Here is a 25,895-nt window from a genome sequence, read left to right as displayed (position 1 = left end):
TGTGTACATGCTTACTCCTGTGTGTGTGTGTGCACGCACACGCATGTGTGCCCTGCTGCATTCTCTGTACCTACAAGTCTCCTTTCTTGGTGGGGTGTCAGTAGGTGGGCAGTGATCTGACCACGACCACATCTAATCTGTCCCAGAAAATGTGCCAGCACAGCTTCCCAGCACGATTCTGGCACAGAGGAAACAGCACATGTTGGAGAAGTTTCCAGAACCTTCCAGTTATCATGCTGCTAATCTTGCTTCTGCAGCCCAGCTGTGGTGGAGGCGTCCTGCCCATCTGAGAAGTCTTTTCCCAGGAGAGAAGGGCTGCAGGAATCCCGAAGCAGAGGGTAGGCCTGTCACTGCCCAGGTCCCCACAGGAAGACAGTTCTCTAACAGGCAGTGTAGGTCAGGAGGCTGGCCCTCTCCCCCACAGCCAGAAGTTTCACACCCTGGCTCTGCTCTGACAAACAAGTTAAAGTACATGTGACCCTGGGCCCTGGGTTTAAAACTGCCAAGCACTGGCAACTGGGTCCTCACCTTGTCAAGCACTTTGGTCACTCAGCCACAAACTCACTTCCTTCTAGTTGGTAGAAGATCAAGAGAGTAAACAGGTAGTTTGGTCTCCAATGACCAGATCCAGAAGAGCACAAGTCACTGATTCATCAGTAACTGCTTATTTCCTTGCCCTTGGGCCTCTGCCTCACACACTCCCATCTCTAACTCAGCACCTAGGAACTCTCCTGTTTCACCCTGCTCTGTTCTTACCCCAGTGTGTTTGTTCAGTGACCCTCCGGAGTAGCTGTGCTTCCCCAGGAGGAGTCATGGGAAACCACCCAGGTCGGAGCAGAAGCCCCAAGATGGGAGGCTGGTGACAGGAAGGTGGGTGTTTGGGCATTGGAAGGACCAGAGTTGGGCCTTGCTTTGTAGCTCATAGCTGTATATTGTTGGGCAATGACTGGACCTCTCTCTCTCAGCCATTTCTTCCCATTGTCTGTCATGTGAGGGGCCAAATTGGATTCTCTGGGGCTCCTTTCTTCTTTCCCATGATTCCTCCGTGCCCTGACTCCTGGGCACTGAGATCCAGGCTATGCTGAGTTCTCAGCAGGTATGAGCTCAATCCAGTGCTGAGGTTTTTGTTGTTTTTGTTTTGTTTTGTTTTGTTTTTCACTTTATTACATTCAGATGGGCTCTCACTGGACCAATGGTTGCTACCCTCATTTTGTGGATGGGCTGAAGTGGACAGCTAAGGGCAGTTATGTTTCTGCCTGCATGAGCATCATATTGGTCCCAGAGCTAGGGCAGGACCCAGATCATCCACCCTACCCACCCCTCACCCCATGATCTTCAGCTGCTCCTACCTGCTGGCTGCCCAACTGGTTTTTTAAAACTTCCATTTTTAAGGGACAATAAGGTTTTCACAGACTGACAGGAAATGTCTGTAGGCCTGCCCTAATCTGCAGACAGTTGGTCATCCTTATTTGTTTATGATACTGTCTGGTAGATTCTAGGCTCTAGGGGGCCAGACCAAGCACTGGAGGGCTATGTGGCATTCAGAAATTGAGTCCAGGACCTCAGTTACAGTTAAAATACATATTCCAGCCCTCTGAACTCTGCCCAACAGACTCTATAGTTGGCATTTTCCAGTGAGTCCAGGAACCTCTTGAACCTTCTTCGGGAAGTTTTAAAATTGTGGGGTGTTCCTCCAGGCTGGCCTCGGGGATTCTTCTTCCCCGGTCTATAATACAATGCCCCTCCCCCCAGTGGCCCCTCCCCTCCCTTCCCACCTTGCTGCAGTAGAACTTGAACACCTGGCAGCTCCACCTCTGTCCGCAACTGGAAGCCTGCCCAGAGGGAGCCAGCAGGCAGTGGGGTGGGTCAGTAGAGGCTGAGAAGAAGTTAGATATATGAGGGTGTCTGCACCTTTCCCAGGCAGGCAGGTCAGGTCCTCTCTGGGCCACCTAGGGACCTGGTTGGTGTTGTTGGTGCCCTGGTGGGCAGCTGTCTGTGACCTTGGGCCTCTGAGAGTTACTGTCTAGTTGTCCTCCTGCTTGGAGGAGAGGAAGACGACTGAGTCTACAGATGGTCTCAGGATGCATTAGTCATAGGCTGAGTGTCTGAGGAGCCACACAGAGCCCCCAAGCTCCCTCAGGGTCCTGAGCTCCCTGGTATTTAGGCTTCCTCAGTCTGGAACTCTTCCCCCCCCCCCCCAATCTCACCTCTTGCTCTCCAGCCTTGGGTTCACAGGTCACCCATCCCCTAGAAACAGAAGGAGGTCTGGCCTCTATGGTCTGGTAGCAAATTAGGTACGGACTAGAGCGGCAAGAGAAGCAGACATAGTTTTGTGATTTAAAAGCTCATTTCTCAGGGTCAGAAACATTGGGTGCTTGCCTTGTATGTGGCTGACCTGGGTTCTATCCCCAGCATCCCCAAATCTCTCTGAGCACCACCAGGTGTAGCCCCAAAACTAAAAACAAAGCAAAACAGAATGTACTGACAGTTCAAATCCCGGCATCCCATATGGTCACCCGAGCCTGCCAGGGGTGATTTCTGAGCACAGAGCCAGGAGTAACCCCTGAGCGCTGCCGGGTGTGACCCAAACAAACAAACAAACAAACAAAACAACCCCCCAAAAACATGGTAATTCTGGACTTGGATTCAGGTGGGTATGAAAAGGCGATTAGGGGGCTGGAGGTATGGGGCACAGAGGTAAGGTGTTTGCCTTGCATGCAGAAGGTCCATGGTTCAAATCCTGGCATTCCATATGGTCCCCCGAGCCTTCTAGGAGTGATTTCTGAGCATAGAGCCAAGAGTAACTAACCCCTGAGCACAGCCGGGTGTGACCCGAAAACCAAAAAAAAAAAAAAAAAAAAGACAATTGGGTGAGGGGAGAGGGGCTTGCTTTGGTGGGAGGGACAAGTTTTTTTTTTTGCCATGGTGGCCCTGGACTGGCTTTCAGAAAGTGCTTCTAGAGCCACTGCCTGGTCCTTGGTGCTGTGTGGAAGGAGGACAATGGCCAAGAAAGAGACTTTCTGGGTCACCCTCCCCCATTGTCTTCTAAAGTCAGGGCATGATGTAGGCTGACCCGCAACATTTGCTATTTATTTCTGAGCACAAACCCCATCCCTGTTTATTGGTAACATTATGAAAAATAGAGAAAGATGATAAAATGAAGAAGATAAAATCACCAGTAATTCTACCACCTACAGATTAATCTTAACATTTTGGTGTTCCAGAAAAAAATTTCCACACGTATATATATAGATATATTATTTTTACATAGCTGAGAATGTCTCTGGTTTTATGTCCCTTTCCCTTCATCTTATGTTATATGAGAAGCATTTCCCTATCGCAATAAAACGATCTTGTAAGGATTTTTATAGCATAAGGTTTTTTTTTTTAAAATGATATTGGAATATCTTTCTATGAATTCTCAAGTAGAACACCCTCTCCCTTGGGGTGGCCAATCCCTCTGCTGGGTGCTCAGTGGGGTACTTCTTCCCATCATTCATGGTCCAGGACTCTTTCTGGGTTTGGAAAGCACCAGAAGGGGATGAGGTCCACATCTGGTCACGCTCATGACTAGATCATAATTCATGCTCCGAGGAGCCAGGCCATGAATGTTGTCCAGCACATCTATCCTATTTATTTATTTACTCAAGTTCAGTTTTTGTCTCTTCATGATTTGCTTATTACCATATATAACACTGAAGAGACACCCACGATTCCTATCTTTTGTCAAATCCTCTAAGAATTTCCTCAGGAGCCAAAATATTTCTCAACTCCCTTTACTCTAGTGCTCTCTGCTCCTCCTGCTCAATTCCAGGGAAATTGCAGGTCCCAGGGGTGCATCTGGCATTTCCTCTGTCCTTTGGCCCTTGTGGGTGAAGGAGGCGGACAGGCCTGGAACCTGGGTCTGTTCTCATCGCCTGCCCACTGTATCCTTCCATGGTGCCAAGGCCAGTCGAACACTCAGGGGCCCTGAGTGCACTGCATGCTGATTGACCAGGTTGGCTAGACATTCATTCAGAGAAGAAGCAGGACATAGAGCTTTTGGGGCGGCATGAATCACCCCATTCAATCCCAGCTTCCTTAATTTCCAGCACCAAGAGTCACCCCCCGCCGCTGAGGAACAAAGCTTGGGCTGCTCCTCCTGGGGATGGAGGGGAAGTAGACTGCAGGGCCTGGGCATCCTGCCCTCTTACATATACTAGCTTAAGGTTGGACTGAGATATTGGGGGAGCTGCTAGTAGTGTCCCTGGATTCAACGGAGAGAAGAAAAGGGGTCTTCTCTTACACTGATCCTCACTCTGCTGCTGTCTTACCTCACTAAGTGTGGGGCACTCTGGGTTAGGAAGCTAATGACCATTCTGCCATCATAAAAATGATCCATGCCAGGCCCCGCTGCTCTCTGCCATCTGGGAGCTCTTAGCACTGTTGAGGCTGGTTCCCAAAGACCCAGGTGGCCACAGAGAAACTCCCAACTGGCTGTGGTGTGGGGTCAGGTGTGGCAGAAGACAGTACCTGATACTAGGACACTTGGACTGGGCAGCTGGACCCTGGTGCATCCCAACTATGCAGTCCAGATAGTGGGGGAGGAGACACTTGTGCACTTCCACCACCTGCCTTTGGAATTCCTATGCCCTGGAAGAAGGAAGGGCAACTGGTCATTCTGGCCTGTACCTTAACAGGGGTCTGAATACACATTGGTTTGTTCATTTATTCATTCATTCAACAAATAGGTTTTGAGGACACGATCTATGTAAACATCATTAAGGATACTGGGAACACATTGATTAACAAAATCGATCCTCAGAGACCCAAGTGCTAATGGGTTGGAGGACAGAAGCTAAACCATCAATCTAGTGCCCAGTGTGTGGTGCTAGTAAACTGTGCCCTTGAGAATGGTGGAGAGAGCAGCATCAAGATTGCTGGAGCAGGGCTAGGAGGAAAGGTCTCAGTTTCTTGTTTTTGTTTGGTGCCAGGAACTGAACTCATATATGTTCTGCATATGTTCTGCCATGGAGCCACATGTCTAGATTCAAAGCACTTGTTTAAATATAAATTTTAAAGAGGAGACACACCCAGTGGTGGTTGAGAGCCTCTAGAGTTATATCTGGCATTGCTGGGGCCTCATGGGTGCCATGATGAGCTTAGAACCTCTCATGGACTTGGATGTGCTCTACCACTTGAGCTGTTTGGCTCCCAAGGGTTCTTTTTATTTTTTTTTTTTTTAGTTTTTGGGCCACACCCGGCAGTACTCAGGGGTTACTCCTGGCTGTCTGCTCAGAAATAGCTCCTGGCAGGCACGGGGGACCATATGGGACACTGGGATTTGAACCAACCACCTTTGGTCCTGGATCGGCTGCTTGCAAGGCAAATGCCGCTGTGCTATCTCTCCGGGCCCTTTTTTTTTGTTTTTAGGCCACACCCATTTGATGCTCAGGGGTTACTCCTGGCTAAGCGCTCAGAAATTACCCCTGGCTGGGGGGACCATATGGGACGCCGGGGGATGGAACCACGGTCGAGATCTTTCCTTGGCTAGTGCTTGCAAGGCAGGCACCTTACCTCTAGCGCCACCTCGCTGGGCCCCCCAAGGGTTCACTTTTGTTAATTAATTTTTTGGGGGTTTGGGGGTTTCTGGCTCTGTGTTCAGGGATCATTCCTGGCTGTTCTGGTGCCAGGGATTAAATCTGGTCAGCTCTCCCAGATGAGTGTGGCTTCCTGGACACAGGGTCATGTGAGCTCTGCAGGTGTTTGAAGAACATTCCCTGCAGGAGAAATAATGAGCACCTAGGCAGGCTGTCCCAGCAAGTATATGGCACATAGGACATCTGTGTATTGGGGTGGGCCACTGGAGGAGAGGATCAACAATGTACCAGGAGTACAGAGCTGGGGCCAGAGAGATAGCATGGAGGTAAGGTATTTGCCTTGCATGCAGAAGGACAGTGGTTCGCATCCCTGCATTCCTTATGATCCCCCGAGCGTGCCAGGAGTGATTTCTGAGCATAGAACCAGGAAAGAGTAACTCCTGAGCACTGCCGGGTGTGACCCAAAAACCAAGGAAAAAAAAAAGAAGTATAGAGCTATCTCGCCTGTAGTGTTTTGGGAACACAGCCTGTACACTGAGGGGAATGGGGGCCATCATTGCAGCGAGGGGCATGGTTTTCCATCTGTTTATACCCATGGACCTGGGGTTTGGACCCCTGGTTTAGGAAAAAGAGCAATATGGCTTGATTTACGGTTTAAGGTCTGCCTTGCTACTTGAAGGCATCAGTTAGAGTACTGCAGTTTGAGCCACACAAAGCAGTGCTCAAGGCGTACTCCTGGCTCTGCTCAGGAGGGACCATATCCCGTGTTGGGGTCGGCTATTTGCTAGGCAAGTGCCCCCCCCCTTTTTGAGCCATATCCAGTGGTGCTCAGGGATAACTCCTAACTCTATACTCAGGCTTCACACTTGACAGGCTGACTGGAATCATATGGGATGTACTCTCTGTATGGCCCCTGTTCTAGAGTTTTCCACGATGAGTTGGTACTTGGTTTCTAAAACTTAACAGGTAGGTACTCCAAGTGTCACTCCAAGTGTCAGTATTGAGTGAACCAGTAGGGCTTAGGGCTTGATTGCTTTCTTTCCTTCCTTGCTATTAGACATTTATCATGACTTGTTTCATTCTGGATGGATTTTGAAGGAAGAGCCAAGGATTTGCTTATAGACTGGGTATAGTTGTGAGAGAAAGAAGGGGCAAATATGGCTAGATTTCCTGTTGTAACTGGAAGGATGGAGTTGAGTTTCTTGAGGAGCTGTGTGTTTGGGGGCAGTCAAAGGAGTTCAGATTTGGTTCTGTTGAGTGTGTGGTGTTTATCAAGAACCTCTTTGGTGTGTGGAGCAGGCCGTTAGATTCCCAGAAGACTGCAAAAGAGTAAGTGGGGCTGGAGCTGCCAAGCACCATTGACAAACAGGAGGCATTTAAGGAAGACTGGATCGAGAGACTGAGAGACAGAGTCATCAACCAGCATCTGAGCAAGAGATCAGGCCCCAGTCAACAAGACTGAGAATATTCTCAGAGGGTCAGGGATAGCCAGAAACCCTGGAGGAGAGAGAAAGAGAGAGAGAGAGAGAGAGAGAGAGAGAGAGAGAGAGAGAGAGATGGGGAGAGAGATATCCAGAGAGAGAGAGAGAGGTGGAGAGAGAGATGGGGAGAGAGAGATATCCAGAGAGAAAGGGAGAGATATCCAAAGAGAGAGAGAGAGAGAGAGAGAGAGAGAGAGAGACAGAGAGAGACAGAGAGAGACAGAGAGAGAGAGACAGAGATAGAGAGACTGTAGGTGAGAAGGAGAGATTAGTGGTTCCAGATGCCTTCGAGGGGGCTGGAGAGATAGTACAGCGGGTAGGGCTCTTGCTCTACACATAGCATCCCATGAAGTCTTCAGAGTACTGTCAGGAATGATTGCTGGAAGCAGATCCAGGAAACCCATGAGAATCACAAACTAGGAGTAAATCCTGAGCTCTGCTGCTGGGTGTGGTCCAAGATCACCCTCCCTCAAAAAGAGAAGAGTCAGATTTTATTCGAAATGTGCTATGCAGCCTGTCTTCTTTATGTAGGGCAAAATACAAATTACCTTTTTAAAGGGTCGAAAGTCTTAAGTAAATGCAGTGTCATCCAATTCAGCGCTAACAAAAAGAATGAGAGTGCACAACAAATTGGCTTTCATGGTCCAGGGTGTTTTTTTTTTTTTCTTTCTTTTTCTTTTTTTCTTTTTTTGTTAGAAGATCAACTCCATCATTGGTGTGAGGCCCCTGGGAGGAGTGGGTAGGGGGTGGTGGCTGGGCTGGGCTGCTTGCGTGGGAGAGGGAAGAATTGTAAAGTTTCAGGTGTGTATGCTCACATTTGCACCTCCTAGGTGTGAACTGGATGTGTGAGGTGGGAAAAGAAATTCAGGGGAGTCCTGTGATGCTGTGGCAAGGGAGTGGAGGAGGAAGGGATGAGGAGAGATTGGGGGTTCTAAAGAGTCAGTGGTGAACGCAGACCACTCAGATCCTGTCTCTGTCCCCAGCCTATGTCTCTTCCTGCCTCCAGAGAAGGGCCAAGCTGCAGTGGCTGCTCCGTCTCTGCAAGTCCAGCAAGAACAGTGGCTTCGGCTCCTGGAGGGGACAGAGGCAAGGTCGGTCTTGCCTTCCTGCAGAACAGGACATAGTGGCCTCTGGCAGAGCCAAGAGCATTGGTCTCATCTATCCTCAGCCACCCTGGGGCAAGTTCTATTCCTACTTACACAGCCTCACATGCCCCTCACTCTAATGGCACCCTGGTGGTATCCTGTCCTGCATGGTATCCTGTCCTAGATCCCCCACCAGGGGTCCTCTTCCAGCCTTTCAGGAAATGAATCAGAGATTGTTCAGTCAGTGGGAGGCTTCGAGGATCCACCTGGTGGCAGGTTGTGATGCGCAAAACTGGGCAGGATAGGTGTGATTGAAGCCATGCCAAGGTCTCTGTCATCTCGACTGCCCACTCCTCTGGGCAGGCACTTCCCAGTACAGGCACCAAGGCTGTGCATTCTGAGGTAGTTCTGACCCTTTCTGAGTTCCCACTTCCCCTTCTGCAAAACCAGCTTCAAAAAGCATGCTGCCAGGGGTGGGGAGGCAGAGCATGGGGGTCCCATGGGGCCATGACAAGCTGGGACTGTCCTGTCCCTGCATGGGACAAACTCCAAGGAATACAGGTCTGGGTCAGCCTGAGTTACAGGCCCTTCAGGGTGGACAGAGGCTGTGCTGGGCTGAGCATTCCAGGACCCATTCTGGTGGCTGGCACTTTGTTGGCCGTGAGGGATTACAGGGGAGGTCTAGAAGGAGGAAGGACCATTGGTGGTGCCTTGAATGAACAGATTTGCTACCTAGGGCAGAGGCAGGTCTGAGACTGAAGGCTGTTTCGAGGGTATGTTCTGGAGAGGTCAGAATGGGGGAAACGCTTCACCCAAGCGTTCCCTCTTCCTCAGGCACCTTCTTGGGCCTAGTTCCTGGATTGAGGAATGCAGCAAGGGCTCCCCAGGGGCCCATGAATCCTCTTTGGGGAGGAGAGTGTTTGTGTCTGGGGACCAAGTGTGCCGGCTCTGTGCAGGGTAAATATTGGCCCGAGCTGCCTGGTGGTCAGGCCCAGCAGGCTAGGAATCCACAGCCATAGGCTGATGCCCAGGGTGCCCAGGTGTGAAGGAAAATGTTCCCCCAGCACCTTCACTCCCAAAGGGAGGCCCCCAGAGTGTCAGCTTCCTCAGATGTGTGGGAGAGAGGCCCAAGGACAGGAGAAATACAAACACTGCAGGAATCAGAGAAAACAGGGAAGGTATTCCCTAGAGCACCAGGGGGGAAGGGTTGTTACATGTTGACATGTGTGCTAATGTGTGGGCAGTTAGAGCTTTTGCTTTTTGTTTAACAAGTCAGAACTAACACCCCAGCTTTTCAGCTTTTCATTCAGTTCTGCCTCATACTCAGCCTCGCCCCATGACTTGGCCTTCAGAACCTCCCATACCCCAGACGAGAGGCCCACACACTCCAAACCTTTCCTGTCCTCCCGTGTCCCCATCCCCACCCCCAGGAGCACAGTGGTCCTGCTCTTGTCAGCAAGTATTTTTATTGTTTTTTCACTTTGCTTTTAAGCCACACTGGGTGGTGCTTAGGGCCGACTCCTGACTTTGCAGTCAGGAACTCAGGAATAGCTCTTGGTGGTGTTTAGGGACCATAATGGAATGCTGGGGATGGAACCTGGGCCTGCTGTGTGAAAGGCTGGTGCCCTTCTAATCCGCTGTTTTTCCGGCCAAGTCCTGGCCTCGGGCGCACAGCCTCACAGGGGGCACCTGAGCAGGCCTGGCTACATGGAGCCACCCCAGGTCAGAAGAATAGCCCCACACTGCTGATCCCCTGAGATATAAACTCACCCCACCCCCACCACACCCCCAGTCACTTCCTCACCTTCCCGAGAGGCTGAAGATAAATAAACTGGCATTTGGTATTTAGACTGCATCTCACAAAGCAGAATGGTGTTTCCCCTTTTTTATGGGCTGGGGTAAAACTTGGGCTGCACATGGCTATGCTCTGGGCTTACTCTTGACACATGCTCATTCCTGGTAATGCTCAGGGGACCATGTGCAGTGCTGAGATTGCGCTAGGTGCAAGGCAAGCACCTTCCCTGACGTCCTCTCCAACTCCTGCTGCAGTTTCTATTTCCCTTCTCTTTGGGCTTCTCTCCCACACATCTGAGAAAGGTGACGCTCTGGGGGCCTAAATAACTCAAGGACAGTTGTTTGCCTCTCTATGTAATCAGAATTTGGGAGTGAACAGGCACTAGGATGACTGAAGTGTGCATTTGGACCTTTCCACGCTCCCTGTTGGGTGCTCTCCTAGGAGCTCAGTTTCAACACATGTAAAATGGGCGTGCCCATTCCCTGCTTCAGAGCTGTTGAGACAGTGATAGAACAGGAATGAACATGGCTTCCTCTCTGGCTGTGGAGGTGTGAGGGGAAGAAGGAGAGAGCCTTCTGGTCTCATCAGTGACCCTCTGTTCTAGCGGCTCACCTGAGTGGTCTGGACATGGCAGACATAGCTGATAAGGGCTATGGAGTGTGACTTGGGGAGATCTGAGATCCCCCCCACACTGTGGCAGATATGACAGGGCCTGTGGTTGTGTCTGCAGCTACTGCTGCGGCTGCATTTCCTCTAGTTGCTGCTGCTGCCGGCAGCCTTTGTCCTGGTGGAGTACCCAAGGCCAGTGATGTCACCTCCTGCTTTCTAGGCTCTTGGTGTGGTGGTCATATTGGAGCCAGCACCAGGGGGGCTGCCCCTGTCTGGGTCCCCCCGGGTTTCATCCTCACCCCCTACCCCATCCACTTCAGTGATTGCAGTTGGGTGCTGGGTTTTACATGGCTCTGGACCACAGGGCCTACTCAGGAGGATTCTCATATGAAGGGGACCAGCCCTGGTAATCAGGGTCAAAGCGGTGGGGCTGCAGAGAGTTAAAAAAATGAGACAGTAACCCCTGAGCGCTGCCGGGTGTGACCCCCCCAAAAAAAAAAGACAAATAAGAGGGGGTGGGTGGGGCTAAGAGCATGGTGAGCTGAGAGCCTGACTCCTCTCCTTCACATTCACTATTTGATTTAAGAATCATTAGGGGGAGGAGAACATTCTTGGATTATGAGCTTGATTACCTCAATCTCCCAGAGATAAAACTATTTACATAGCAGAGGGACTTATGTATTGGGACAAACATCTTTGTTGTGGGCTTGTCTAAAGAGATCATTTTTTGAGGAAAAACAGGTCAGCATTATAGCCTTGCGTCAGTGATTTACTATATTAGCACCAAGATTCCTGTTTTCTGCCCATTCTCTCTTTTGTTTTTTTGGGCCACACCCGGCAGTGCTCAGGGGTTACTCCTGGCTCTGCTCTTAGAATTCACTCTTGGCAAACTTGGGGGACCATATGAGTGCCGGGGATAGAACCTGGGTTCATCCCGGGTTGGCAGTGTGCAAAGCAAACACCCTATTGCTTTGCTATCACTCCAGCCCCCTCAATTTTTTGTAATGCCACACCCTGCAGTGCTTAGTCTTGGCTCTGCATACAGAAATCCCTCCAGGAGGGGCTCAGGGGACCATATGGGGTGCTGGGGATCAAACTTGGGTTGGCCATTTGCAAAGCAAAGCCCCCCCCCATTGTCTCTCCAGACCTTCATTATGTCTCCCTTAGTTAGCCCTTAGTCGCCACACCTTGAGGACATGAGGGGACCCCATTGGCCCCTCAGAATGTGGCCCAAGACCATGAACAATAGCCATTCCCGGGCACTGCAAAAGCAGCGAGAGAGCAAATCAGTGAGGAGCAGTGAATCAGGAAACTGGACTTCCAGCCTGGTTGAAGGACCTCAGACCCCACCTGCCTTCTCAGAGCTGAGCTTGGGTCCACTGGGGATTAGGGGGTGTGATGGGTCCCCAGTACACAAAGGACGGGGCCTTGGAGGGGTCACACTGAGGTGCTCTGGGGGTTTGTGTTGGCCTTGCTTCTGAGGCCTTGGCCCATCTCTGTCCCAGTCTCCATCTGTCAAGTAGAGCTTAATCCCTCTTCACAGTGGAGTGACTGCAGGAGCTGTGACAGCAGGTCTTTATTGGCCCGCAGGTCCCAAGTTCTTCTGTCACTTCAAGAATGAAAATACTGGGCCAGAGTGTTAGCAGAAGGGCATTTGCCTTGCATGCAGCCAACCTGAGATGGACCCGGTTCATTCTCGAGTATCTCCTGATTCCCACGAGCCTGCCAAGGGCGATTTCTGAATGCAGAGCCAGGAGTAGCCTCTGAGCACCACTGGGTGTGGCCCCAAAACCAAAATAAATAAATAAAATTATTAAAATACTCAATAACAAAGATAGATTTATTGAAACATAGAAAGGAAAAGAAAAGAGGACTGGAGAGATAGCACATAGAGCTGTACTGTGTTTGCCTTGCATGCTACAACCCTGGAGAAACCCAGTTTGATTCCCAGCATGCCATATGGTCCCCCAGCCTGCCAGGGGTGATTTCTGAGTGCAGAGCCAGGAGGAACCCCTGAGTGCCACCAGGTGTAACCCAAAAACCAATCAATCAATAAAGTTGGTTTTTGTTTTTAAGGAAAGGAAACAAACCTCCAGCAGGGAGGAACTCAATATTGGATTAAATTAATTATGGTTCATTTTGTGGGTCTTTTAGAGGAAAATGGGTCTTTGTGCTACTTATCTAGAGACAAGAATGTGTGTTTTGGTATCTGATGGCCTTTGGCCTTAGGTATAATTCATCATCTTTTAGTCCCTGGAGTAGAATCCATGATCTTGGGGAATTATTTACTTCCCTTTCATGGGAAAGAGCCCAGGAATTTGCAGGTATACTAAAAAGGGGGTAGTCCAACATCAGACAGCTGCAGCCAGAGGAGGGTATTTGTCTTGCATGTGACCAACCAGGGTCCAATCCCTGGCATCCCTTATAGTCCCCTGAATTTGCCAGGAGTAATTCCTGAGTACAGAGCCAAGAATAACCCATGGGTATCTCCAGGGGTGGCCAAAGACCAAAAAAAAATTATTATTTTTGAGGGGGACCACAGCTGGCAGTGCTCAGGGGTTACTCCTGACTCTGCCCTCAGATCACTCCTGGCAGGCCTGGGGACCATATATGATGCAAGGGATTGAACCCAGGTCCGTCCTGGGTCTGTCGCATACAAGGCAAACGCTTTACCGTGGTGCTACCTCTCTGCCCCCCCCCCCAAATTATTATTTTTTTTTTTTTGGTTTTTGGGCCACACCCTGTGACGCTCAGGGGTTACTCCTGGCTATGCACTCAGAAGTTGCTCCTGGCTTCTTGGGGGACCATATGGGACGCCGGGGGATCGAACCGCGGTCCGTCCTAGGCTAGCTCAGGCAAGGCAGACACCTTACCTCCAGCGCCACCACCCGGCCCCCCAAATTATTTTTTAATGGGACTGCTCATAGCAGCATGTAGGGAAAACTGAGGCTTCTTCAGGAAACAGGTTTGTGGAGGATTGTGCATGAAGGTGAATCCCACAGCATTGGGTCCCCAGGCTTGTTTCTCATTGCCGATGCACAGAGATGACAAGGGGTGGCATGCACGCAACCGGCAGCCTCCATAGTGGGGTGCATGCAATTGCTTCCAGTGTGGCTCATTCACATGTCTAAGCCTTGGGTTGGTGACCTTGGCTTTGGGGAAGCAGATGAGTCCAGAGGGGGGGTAGGGGGGGCAAAGGAAGTTCTCTGCACAGCAGGGCTGTTCTTGACCTTCCATGTGTCACGTACCTGATACAAGTTCCTTCCTGGCCTAGATGGCTGCTGGGAACCAAAGGGTCTCCATGTAAGAGTGTTGTGTGTGTGTGTGTGTGTGTGTGTGTGTGAGAGAGAGAGAGAGAGAGAGAGAGAGAGAGAGAGAGAGAGAGAGAGAGAGAGAGAGAGAGAGAGATGGGAAGGGTACTGACTTTGCACAGTTTGATCTGCAGCATCCCATATTGTCCCCCAAACCCCACGAGGAGTGACCTTTGAGCACAGAGCCGGGAGTAACTCCTAAATACCACTGGGTGACCCCGAAACCAAAACCAAGCCAAAAATCAAATAAAGAACCAAGAACCAAAGAGTTGGCAATTAACTGAAAAGCAAAGGCTCAGCTGAAAAGTATCAAATAGGTTGGAGCTGGTGCCTGCCAACCTCCATGAGGCTTCCTACTGTTTTAGGAGCCCCTGATCCTTCAACTTGAAGTAATCACTGCCCCCATTCCTGGGGGGCTTCTGGGCCAGGCAGATAAAACACTAAGTTTGTTTTTAAGTTTTTTTTTGTTTTGTTTTGTGTTTTTTTTGTTTGTTTGTTTTTGGGTCACATCCAGCATTGCTCAGGGGTTACTCTTGGCTCTGTGCTCAGAAATCGCTCCTGACAGGCCCATATGGGATGCCAGGAATCGAATCCAGGTCCATCCTGGAACGGCTGCTTGCAAGGCAAATGCCCTTCCGCTGTGCTATCTCCCCAGCTTGTTTTTAATTTTGTTTTGTTTTTTAGTTTTGGACCTATACCTGGCAATGCCCAGGGGACTATATGGGATGTTAGGAATTGAACCCAACTAGACTATATGCAAGATAAGTGCCTGACCAGCTATATACTATCGCTTCAGTCCAGAACACAAAGTTTTGATGATAACCGAGGCTGAACTCACGCCAAAACTTCTGTTCGGTTGGTGAGCCCTGCCTGACCTGCCCGCATGGTGTGGTGTCCACTAGGTAGGCCTTGCCTCCTCCTACCCCCTATTCCCCCACACTCCCATGTCCTTTAGGCCCTGCCTGCTTCACTTGGGCTCCAGGGCCGGTTAGTGCTCTTTGCTCCCAAAGCCCGGGGGCAGGGAGGCTAAATTAGGAGGTGTTACTGGCACTACACAGGCAGCAGATGCAATACCACAGAGGCCACAAAGGGGCTGGGCTGTGGAGGCAACCTGGGGGCAGGACCGGGTCCAGGCCTAGGCACCTTGAGAGCCCAGGGATCACCCACTGGTAGGCTGCAGTCTGCCTTGTACCCTGGGCCTGATATATATCTGCACAAAGGCCAGAGCCGCCCAGCCCTGGGCAGGACTCAGTGACTGGTGCAGGAACCTGTCTTCATCACAGTTAACAGGGCGTGAGAGGTGGTGCTCTTGCCTTGCCCCCCACCCCCCAGGCTAGATCCTGGCCTGTGGCTGTGACTGTCAGGAGAAATAGGTCCCTCTGAGTGGATTTCCGGCTGCTCTGCTGGGGACTTAGGCTCCTGTTGTCTGCGGCATCTCAGACAATGACCATCCTGTCCTCCGGGCTCCTCCGTCAGCTGCCTCCACAAACAAGGTGGAGATTCACAAGACTAGGTGTGATCCAAGTGCCCGTGGGCCTTGCCCTTTGTGCCCATGATAGTCTGAGGAATTGGGCATGGAGTGGGTGCAGTGGGACTGCTCCCCGCCCTCTTCTGGATTTTCATTGTGGTCCACCTAAGCTGTAGTTCTTCAGTGCAAGTTCAGCCAAGAATAGCTTGACCTCAGGCTGCCACCCTCTTTCTCCTGGGGTGCTGGTGAAAGGGGCCAGGTCAGGAGGAAGTGCAATTCAGTGCCCCAAGGAGAGGCGGAAGTGTTGGGAGAATGTAAGTGTCAGGCCTAGCCTAGGAAGAAAGAATCCAAGCGATGCTGGGATTTGCCAGCGAGGCAGGTTCCGGTCTGCTTCAAGCCCAGCCCTCCCATGCCTGCCAATGTTCAGTTGCCCTGAGCCTCTTTTTTCCCCTGCCAACTAGCGAGTCCCTATTGGAGACAGCAGGCATTGGCTCTGGGGGACAGAGGGAAAAATGAGGCTAGTTCAGCCATCATGAACCTTGAAAGTGGAGGGAAGGCCAAGGAGATGGTACAGTGGGTAGGACTCTTGCTTTTCAAATGACTGACCTTGGATTGATCCCTGGTATCCTGTAAGTTACTCTGAGTACTGCCAGGAATGATTCCTGAGCATGGAGCCAGGAGTAAGCTCTGAGCACTGTCAGGTGTGGCCCAAAAACAAAGCAGAAAAGAAAGGATGGGAATGAGGGGATGTGAACACTTGACTGGGCTCTTCAGAGTCCATGGCAGCTCATCTGTCTGATGGAGCAGGAAGACCACACCTGGGGGAGGGCTCTCTCACCCTTCCTGTACTGCAGGTGATGGTAGGGCATCAAGGCACCAGCAGCCAACATCTGTCTACAACTCTGAGCACTTTGAAGTTTCCCAATATGGTGGTGCTGACTGGGTGGGGGAATGTTTGGATCTAGGCAACCCTCTTTTTCCCCCGTCCCCAGCCAGCATCATGTGGGAGAAGTGGCTGGGAAGGAGGTGATGGGTCGGCCTGGAGAGGATGTGCCAGGTTCTGCTCTGGATGCTGCCAGAGCCTCCTCTGGGTGCCAGGGAGAGGAGCAGGCGCCGCCAGCACCCACGGTGGAGAAGTCTGTTCCTCACCTCCACGCAGGCTGCCATGAAGAGCTGGGCTGGCCTGGCAGTAGAAGCAGGTGTGGTGAGCCTCATGCTTGAAGCAGCTAATTAAGTGGCTTGCAGAAGCTTCAAGCCGGGCTGGTGACAGGCTGGGTCCAAGCTTGGCTTGGCAGCCCACGGAAGCTCTGCCATTGTGGCTGGCAGAGGGTCTGCTGAAGGGATGCTGCAGGGAATAAGTTGGAGGCCTTCGCTGGCTTTCTGTCCCCCTTCTCCCCACCTCATCAGAGGACTTAATGATGGCGCTGCCATCACAGCCAACCCAGGACAGGCCGCCTGTGCCTGCCCTCCTCTGCTTTCTCCTGCTCTTGCATTTTCTGTGAATTCATCTTCTTTCCTTACTTGGAACTGGGCGCTTGGAGAGAGGGTGCTGGGTGCTATGCCAGGGAGGCCCCCAGCACTAACCCTGCCCCCACTGTCCCTGGGGAATTTGCAGTTCAGGAATATGGGAGGAAATAAACATCCCTCCTATCCCCATGCCCCTACCACTGTACCCTCGTGAGTCAGCCTGGGGACACCTCCACCTCCCAGAGCATCTCCCAGATCCCTGGGCTTGGGGGGAGGGTAAGAGCAGAGGATTAGGGCAAGCATTGGAGTATGTGGGGGCAGGACTCCTGGTACCTGTTCACCTCTGCTGTGCCTGGCTCAATAATGATGCATGTGAGGGCCCACAGCCGAGGAAGCAGGGCCAGAACCCCCACAGCAGAGGAAATGGCTATTTTCTAACTCTGTTCTTCAGGCTCCAAACCCCGCTGTCTGGATGGACACCCTAGGGGGGATCTTCCAGCATGAGAGTCAATGTGGGGATGTAGTCCAAGCAGAGAGGGGCTTGTGGCCTCCTCTGTGCCACCATGGAGTTTCTCTAGAGCAGAGACCTAGGGGCCGAATCAGCACAATAGTAGGGCATTTGCCTTGCACCCAGGATGGACCCAGGTTTGATCTTCGGCATCCCGTATGGTCCCCATGCCTGCCAGGGACGATTTCTGAGCACAGAGCCAGGAGTAACCCTTGAGTGCAGCCGGGTGTGGCCCAAAAAACAAAACAAAACAAACAAACATAACAAACAAACAACAAAAGAGCAGAAACCTTGAGCCCATGAATGGGAAGGAACACCCGGCTGAAGATGGAGAGGCTCGGGTGGGGGGCACTGGACTCCTCTGGGCTCACAGTCTGGTCTCCCAGAAAATCTGGGAGGTTCTCATGATGCTGTGGATCAGATCTGCTTCCTTAGTTCCCTGCTTACCCAGGAGCCCCTTGGGTTGGAATACAGCCCGAATAAAGACAGATGGATGCTCGTGTCTCACTCCTAGCCTCATTCTACACTGGCACCTCTGAGGACAGCCCAGTAGGGCGGCATACTCCATGCAGGGTCAGTGCTGGCCAGACACAGCCACATTCTCAAATGCAGGCACCCAGCCTCAGTGCCCAGAAGGAGCGAGGTGGGATGCAGGCTGCAGCCTAGAAAGCGAATCTCCAATGAGGTGTCTTTCCTGCCAGGCAGCTTCTTGTTTCTGGATGGCCCCATCACGTTGCTGTCTCTCCTGGAGGACTACAGTCTTTTCAAGCTGACCCGGCTACTCCTCAGTGTGATAACAATGGCCCTGTGGGCTGAGCTCACGGGAGCCAAGATTAGCTCCTGGCTGCCCCTCTGGTCACAGGAGCCTTCTGGGACCTAAGCCAGACTCTGGCAACTGTTGCCTGCTCAAGGCCACAAGCTGCTACCTAGAGCCACTGTTTGAAAGTGGTTTTTTTTTTTGTTTTTTTTTTTTTTTTTTTTTTAGGTTGAAGAAGGATTGAGTCTCATTCAGCAGTGCCCAATGGTTACTCTCAGCTCTGTCCTCAAGGGTTCCTCCTGGTGGGGCTCAGAAGACTACATGGAGTGGGTCAGACCTGGTGATAGAACCAAGGTCAATCATATGCAAAGCAAGTACCATACCCCTGTAGATCTCTTGGTTTCTACACTGGAACCAACATCTGAGCCCACTGTAGATGTTCATTCATTTGCTTTTAATTTCACTGGTGCTCTTTCGCCCTGCCTTGCCTTCTCTGTGCTGGGTAGCAAAGAAGATGGCCCTCAGGGCATCAGGACAATCCTCAGGACGGCCTTTCTCAGCCCAAGAGGGCCCCTCTCTGGGGGTGTTGATGTCATTGCCTTTTTGGCACCCCTCTGTGCCCTCTGACATTCCAGTCAGTGCCCCGTGCTACCCTCTGTGTCCGAGCCAGGCTGTCTGGCCTTCTGCCCCCATCTGTGAGGCCTCCTTACCCCCAATGTCAGGACTTTCTGCTTGGTCGGATGAGGAATGTGACCTTCTGTGCTGTGTCACAGCCCAAGTGAGGTCTCTCGGTGCTGCCGTCACGGGCCATTAGCCTCTCAGGCACCTGGGTGGCGGCTTGGTAGTTTTGTTGCCTCACCTGAGCAGGTGGGGTCTTTCCGATAGCAGGAGAGAAGCCTTGGCCCAGTTGGGAAGAAATGCTGAGCTCCAAGGTTTCCTTCTCAAGTCCTTCTGTGGTGTCCCACTCTGCCATAGGGGAACTGTGCCTGGCTCTGGTGCCCCTTTGGGGGTGGAAGAGGCTGCAATGCCTGAAATCTCAGTGGGCACCAGGGCATGTGGGGACAATGGGACTAGGACATGCACTAAAGGTTCGACCTTTTATACTATGCTTCGAGCCCCTTTGAAGCTGAGCATCTAGACAGACAAAGCCTGGTGTTGTCAGGCTGACTGAGGCACTCAGAGGGGCTCAGTGCCAACAGAGCTCACGAATCCAGGCCTGGTGTGGTTCAGAGCTTGCACATTTCAGTGAGGTCCCTTTGTTCAGGGGTGACACTCACTTGGGGTCATCTTCTCAGGTGGGGGGACTCTGCTTTAGCTGCTCTTCGAAGATCCTAGGAAGGGACAAATAGTAGGGACTGTTGCTGTCCTAGACAGGGCCCCCCGAAACTCATGTGGACCCCAGATCACCTCCTGGGTGTGGATTCCTCAGCAGCAGCAGTGGCCACTGTTTGCCAGCCAGGACACCCAGGATAGGTCAGTTAGGAGCAGCTGGTGGTGGCCCTGCAGGCCTGTACCTGGGACCCAGTGTGACGGTGGTCCTGGTCTCCAGGGGGAAGGGGTGCTACAGGGCTGAAACAGCAGGACTGGAGGGAGGATGATGGAGTGCAGACATGGAGCCCCCTAGTCCCATTCAGACTCCCCTGGGCACCTTCTTGTGAGATCTTTACCCCCTGGAGTGTGCCCAGCACCTCTGATGCTATCTGGTTTCCTGTTCTCCTCTGGGAGGAAGAATTTCTCTACAGGAAGCAGTTTAATAGTCTGAAAGCCTCACTTCCCTGGCCCTGAAATCCAAGTTTCCAGTTACAAGTGGTTGAGATGATTGATAAGAGGAGAGGCAGAAAGGAGGGGGCTAGAGGTCTGAGACAGGCTTCTTCCCCGAAGCCCCGGCAAGGAGTGGGGACCCTGTCCACATGCAAGGAGGCAGCAGCACAGGACAATAGCTGAAAGGTATGTCAGGTCTCAGATCCACCCTATTCCACCATCAACACGGTCACACATTCTCTATATACAAACAGGATTATATACTCAGACACACCATCAAGAGGATCACCACACACACACACACACACACACACACACACACACACACACACACACACACACACACACACACACCATCATGTGAACATTATCTTTCACCTTTGCAGCCCCTTATAGGTTCTCATCTTCTGTGTCAATATGCTTTCCCACTATTTAGTTATTTGTCTTTATTTTTCCTTCCCTTTATTATTCTTGCTGTAGTCACTAGGGATCTCACATGCACACCTGTTTGTGGTCCCCTGGGGACTGCACAGCTGACCAGATGTGTCTACCTGAGACCATCCTTAATTTTGGGGGGCATTGGAGAGACACACTTGGTGTTGCTCAGGGCTTACTCCTGTTTCTGTGTCAGGGATCATTTCTGGTGGGCTCTAGAGAACCGTATAGTATGCTGGAGATCGAACCCAGGTCAGCTGTGTGCGAGGCAAGCGTACTCCCCACTGTACTGCCTGGCCCCACATTTCATTTTTATGAAGCCTCTAATCATTTCTCTGGCAGGGCCCAGGGACCTCACACCAAGGCTTTGCTGAGCCTCTAGATGGGGAAGTCAGGACTCATTCAAGTGCTGCAGACAAGAGGCCCTTTAATGCTGTGTGAGTGAGGGCCATCCAAGGGAGGGGCCATGTGGGAAGCTAGCTGGCCAGGAGGGCGGCTCTGGTGGAGCAATGACACCGAGCTGCAGGAGGAGGCAGTGGGTGGGTGTCACAGTCCTGGTCTACTGGTCTAGTGCTGACTGTACTCTGAGGCAGGAGGGAGAGCCCAGAGGATCCATCACAGCTGCCACCTGGTGGTGTTGAGCAGGCCTCTGCAGAGGGGAGGCCAGGCCACAACTCAGCCCGCAGGCTGCAGCTGCCTGGTCTGGCTCCTCCAGGCCTTTTCCTTCTCTTTTCTCCACCTCTCTCCTTGGTCTCTGCATCCCCCGCTGGCACTCTTAGCTCCTTCTGTTCAGCCACTTATTGTTCTTAGTCAGCTGAGAAAATGAGCACAGCCAGGGTGCCCCCCTCCTTGGGCTGGCAGCAAGCAGAGGCCCCCTCTGGGCACAGGGCCTTAGAGCAGTGATCTCAGCCCTGAAAAAGGCCTATTCATGAAGCAGAGGAGCCACAGGCTGGCAGGCAGATGATGTTCCTGGGCATGACACCCCGGCTGGTGGGGCCTGGGCACAGTGGGAAGGGCTTTTGCCTTGCATATGACCAAACTGGTTCTATCCTCAGCATTTTATGTTGTCTACTGAGTACTGCAAGGAATAATTCCTGAGTGCAGAGCCAGGAGTAAGTAACCCCTGAGCACTGCTAGGTATGGCCCCCAAACATCAAAAATCACCCCCTCCAATCCAAGACTATGGGAGACCTGGTGTCTCTAGGCTGCAGGTTCTGGGGGCTGGCTCGAGAGCCTCTGCTGGTCTCACAGGCTTGGGTCATGCTCAGTGTGTTAGAGGTCAGTGATAACCTGGTGGCTTGCTCCTATCTCCCTAGAGGTGACTGTGGGAGGCACCATGGCCATGGCATGGGCACTGAGATGATGCGAGTCAGCAGTAAGCCTACAGCCCCCAGTGCCCCAGCTGACCCAGCTGACTTCTCACCCAGGCCTTGTCCTGATTTCTCCAGCTGTCTGCCACTAATGGTCTCTAATGGAGCACTTTCCCTTTAGCCAGCTCGTTGCTTCTCTGCTCTGGTGTTGGACTCAATCAATCCTAAATGACTGATAAATCATTTTTATTTTTTATGGAATCATTTTATTTATCACCAAGTAAATCATCCATGATTGACTTCAGGGTGGAGGGACTCATAGATCCCTTGTGGATTTATTTATCCCATTAACACCTCACTAGTAAGCTCTAACCTAAGTCCAGGGTAGCAGAGGGGCGCCCCACAGGACATAGGCCACATCCAGTGGTGGCATGAAATGTAGGTGCCTATTGGGAGAATCGGCAATTCTGCCAAGGGTGGTCTCTGAGGAAGGTTTTGTAAGAATCTTCTCCAGCGGCCATCGAAATGCCAGGCCCAGAGGTGAATGTGTCCAGTGCATCCACACAGCATCAGCCTAGCAGCTCGTTTTTGTCCTCATCATTGTTATTTGGGGACCATTCCTGGCAGTGTTTGGGGGACCCTGAGGAATCCAATATGCAGTCTCTGAGCGATCTCCTGGGCTGGACCCAGTGTTTAGCTCTCACTGCAGACTTTGGTGAGTGATGGTTTAATGGGTGAGCAGGCTTCCTCCCTGCTCTCCAGAAGCCCTACCAGGCTGCTGGGTATCACTATATGGACACTGTCCCTTCCTGCTCTGTGAGTGACTCCTGTTCATGCAGCTGGTCAGTCTCAGACCACAGCTGGCACTTTGCCCCACCCCATGTCCCAAACTGCTCCTCTCTCCACCCCACACAGTGCCTGCACCCCACGAATCTGGGAAATGTCAGGCACCAGTGTAGTTGGCCCCTAGAGGGCATGTCCATGATAGTGAGGGCTCAGTGGAGTTTCCTGCCCTGCTATACCCCACATGGCTCAGGATCCCACACGACGCCTCTACTCTGCTAAGCCCCACTCCAGAAACAGCCCAGGTATTTCCGGCATAGTTCTGGGGCTAGGATGCCTTTTTATTTTTGATTTGGCCACACTTGGCAATGCTCAGGGCTTATTCCTGGCTCTGCATTCAGAAATCACTCCTAGAAGTGCTCTGGACCATATAGAATGATGGGGAATGGTCCCAGATTGGCTGTGTGCAAGGTAAATGTCCTACCTGCTGTGTTATCTCTCAGCCCCTAAGGGGGGTGCCTTTGTTTGTTTGTTTGTTTGTTTTTAGGCTACACCTGGCGGTGGTGCTCGAGTTACTCCTGACTCTGCACTTAGAAATCACTCCTGGCATGTGGCCAGAGAGATAGCATGGAGGTAAGGCTTTTGCCTTGCATTCAGAATGTTGGTGGTTCGAATCCCGGCATCCCATATGGTCCCCTGAGCCTGCCAGGAGCGATTTCTGAGCATAGAGCCAGGAGTAACCCCTGAGCACTGTCAGATATGACCCCAAAACAAAAACAAACAAACAAAAGAGAAATCACTCCTGGCAGGCTCAGGGGGGACCATATGGGATGCTGGGAATCGAACCAAGGGTCCATTCCAGGTCAACCACATGCAAGGCAAACACCCTACCGCTATGCTATCTTTCTGGCCCCGAGTGGGGAGTCTTGAACTCTGATTTAGGAGAGACATCCTCAAGCACTGGTGACACAGTCAACATGCTCCCTTCCGTATGTACCCCCATATGTGTTCTGGCTCTTTTTCCCACGTGCAGAGAGAGGTGGGTGGCTCCCTGGACCCAGGGGACATCCAGTCTGTGAGAACCTGGCTCCCCCACCCCACCCCCAGGGTCCTTCATCCAGCCCTTTCCCATCCAGAGAAAATAGCAAGAACAACAGACAGGACTGATAACCTCGGCACTGGGCTGCTGGGACTGACCTGCAGGGCCCCTGAAAAGCTACAGCCCTCGGCTCTCAGCACATGATGGGGGCAGGCTTGGCGCCCCTCTGGCTCCAGGCTGCTTCCTCCCTCTCCCCTGAGTCCCTTTGTTGTCCAGTTTGGATGTGGGGTGTCTCCAACTGGTGCTCAAGTTGACAGCATCGAGGTCCACCCTCTGAGTGCCCCCCGCCCACTTTGTTTTCCATTAACAGCTATGAGGAGGTAGATCCTTGCCTCACCTCCCACCCCCACAGAGCAGGGCAAGTGACCCAATTCTGGAATTCCTAATTGAGGAGAGGGGTCCCTCTGCCCTATCACTATCCCAGAGTATCACAGTGTAAATGTGATTTACACCAGCCTCAGGGGTTGGGAAGAAGGATTGGAGCAGGGGTGGGAGAAGGATTCGTGAACCCGCTGGACGCCAGACGCTGAGGCAGAAACCATAGCTAATGTGGATGGTGCTTTAGCTCTTTATTTGTTAAACCCAGTGTTATAAAACGGCAATTTTCAGCTAGTGAGACATCTGGGGCTGTTTGGCCGATACTTGATTAGAGTGAATGTCTGTGGACATGAACCAGAGAACACCGATTTATGCTGTACAGGGAGGGGGCAGTAAGAGTGGGGGCTCTGAGCCCTTCAGCCTCCCCTTCACCTTTCATTCCCTCACCACCCTCAAAGCCCCCAAGACTCAGTCCTTGCTCTCACTGGGGCAGGTCTCTGAGGAACTGGCTCTGAGCCCATGTGCAGACCATTGCTTGGTGTCAAATGTTGAGAACCTGGGTGTGGGGCTATGCAGGAGAAGGGATGAAGGCAGGTGATAGGGTGCTGCAACCTTCGCCTCTTGCCTGAGGCATGGGGGTCCCCTCTTACAGACTAAATCTAGCAGATTGTGGGCTTAGCTTGCAGGGTGTGCATCTGCCTGGCTGGCCTGCTGGGGAGGCAGAAAGGAAAATGAACATCGAGACATAGGGTCATAGAGAGAACCCAGGGTGGGCACTGGGGTACTTTATAGCCCTTAATGATTTGGGGTATGTAGGAGCCCCACGCACTCCCCCATTGGAATTAAGAGAATTAAGGTTCCTTCCTGTGCTTGCTTCCCTCTCCACTGACTTTCACCCTCCCTGCTTTATGGAGAGAAGTGGGCTTTGGTGGCTGGAAAATGGGCACTGTGGGGCCTTAAATGTCATCGAATAAGGGAGAAAGCCAGAGGCTGCAGCAAGCAGAGCGAGGCACCCCCTGCACCCCACGGGCTGGATAGATGATGCTGGCAGTGCGGAGAACTGTGCTCTCGGCTCAAACGCTGCATTGGAAAATCACAACTGGGCAGGCGGCTGTGCTGCGCCAGCCTGGGCAAGGAGCCGGGCCGTCTGGGGCCTGGCGTGTGGACAGGCACGCTGCAGGCTGAGTACGGGCCTGGAGAACTGGCAGCCACAGCCTCTGTGAGCAAAGCGGACTGTCACCCACATGTTCTTCTCTGCTGTAGCCTGGAAGCTCTGGCCCTGTCTCCAGAATGGCTCTGCATGCCATCTCTTCTTTCTGTACTTCCTTCACCCCAAATACAAGCTGCAGAGAAGCGGGCACTCCTTTATCTTAGCTGCTGAGGGCCTGGGGTGGAGAGGATGATGTATGAACATATGCAACACACATGAGTGGACATATACAACATGTATGAATAGATTTGTGAACATATGCAACACACAGTCCTTTTTTGTACTGTTCAGGGGACAGTAGCTTTCTCTCCTGAGAAGGATTCCCCATTTGTATGGGCTGCTGGTAGAACAGGTGCTTGGGACCAAGGCCTTGGGTAGAAAGCAAGGGGAGGGCCAAAGAGATAGCAGGGAGGTAAGGCGCTTGTCTTTCATGCAGAGGGTCATTGGTTCGAATCCCGGGCATCCCATATGGTCCACTGAGCCTGCCAGGAGCGATTTCTGAGCGTAGAGCCAGGAGTAACCCCTGAGCTCTGCCGGGTGTGATCCCCCCAAAACAAAAACAAAAACAAAAAAAGGGAAAGCAAGGAAAGTGAAGGTTGGAGTTGGCCCCAGTGGGCGAGTTTGGGACTGAGCAGGAGATGAAAATGCTGTTTGGGGTGTGTCTGCTGGCTTGTTAATTACTTAAGTGACAAGCTGTATCATCAGTGTGGACATATCAGGAAGCACATGTGACCAGGAGCAGGCCACATGGCCGCTGTGAGTCTCTGTCCTCATCTGTCCCATGGGCCCTCATTCTGCCAGCATCTTCCTGCCCCCTTCCCAAGCAGCTATCTTGAAACCAGATGATGATGGAAGCAGCAACTGTATGTATGCTTGTGTATACATGTGTGCATGTGTGTGCCAGTGCATATGTGTATGC

The 25,895-nt window shown here is 51.9% G+C and overlaps 1 protein-coding gene across 4 annotated transcripts in view; it reads left to right on the top strand.

Annotated features, from left to right (window-relative positions):
• Nucleotides 1-25,895, top strand: part of ADORA1 (adenosine A1 receptor) — a 31,789-nt gene that overhangs the window by 4,005 nt on the left and 1,889 nt on the right. The window lies entirely within an intron of this gene.

The sequence above is a fragment of the Suncus etruscus genome, chromosome 3 (genome assembly GCF_024139225.1).
Source record: "Suncus etruscus isolate mSunEtr1 chromosome 3, mSunEtr1.pri.cur, whole genome shotgun sequence".
In the NCBI taxonomy this organism is placed as follows: domain Eukaryota; kingdom Metazoa; phylum Chordata; class Mammalia; order Eulipotyphla; family Soricidae; genus Suncus; species Suncus etruscus.
The sequence above is the reverse complement of the archived record's forward strand: the minus strand, read 5'-3'. Positions and strand labels throughout refer to the sequence as shown.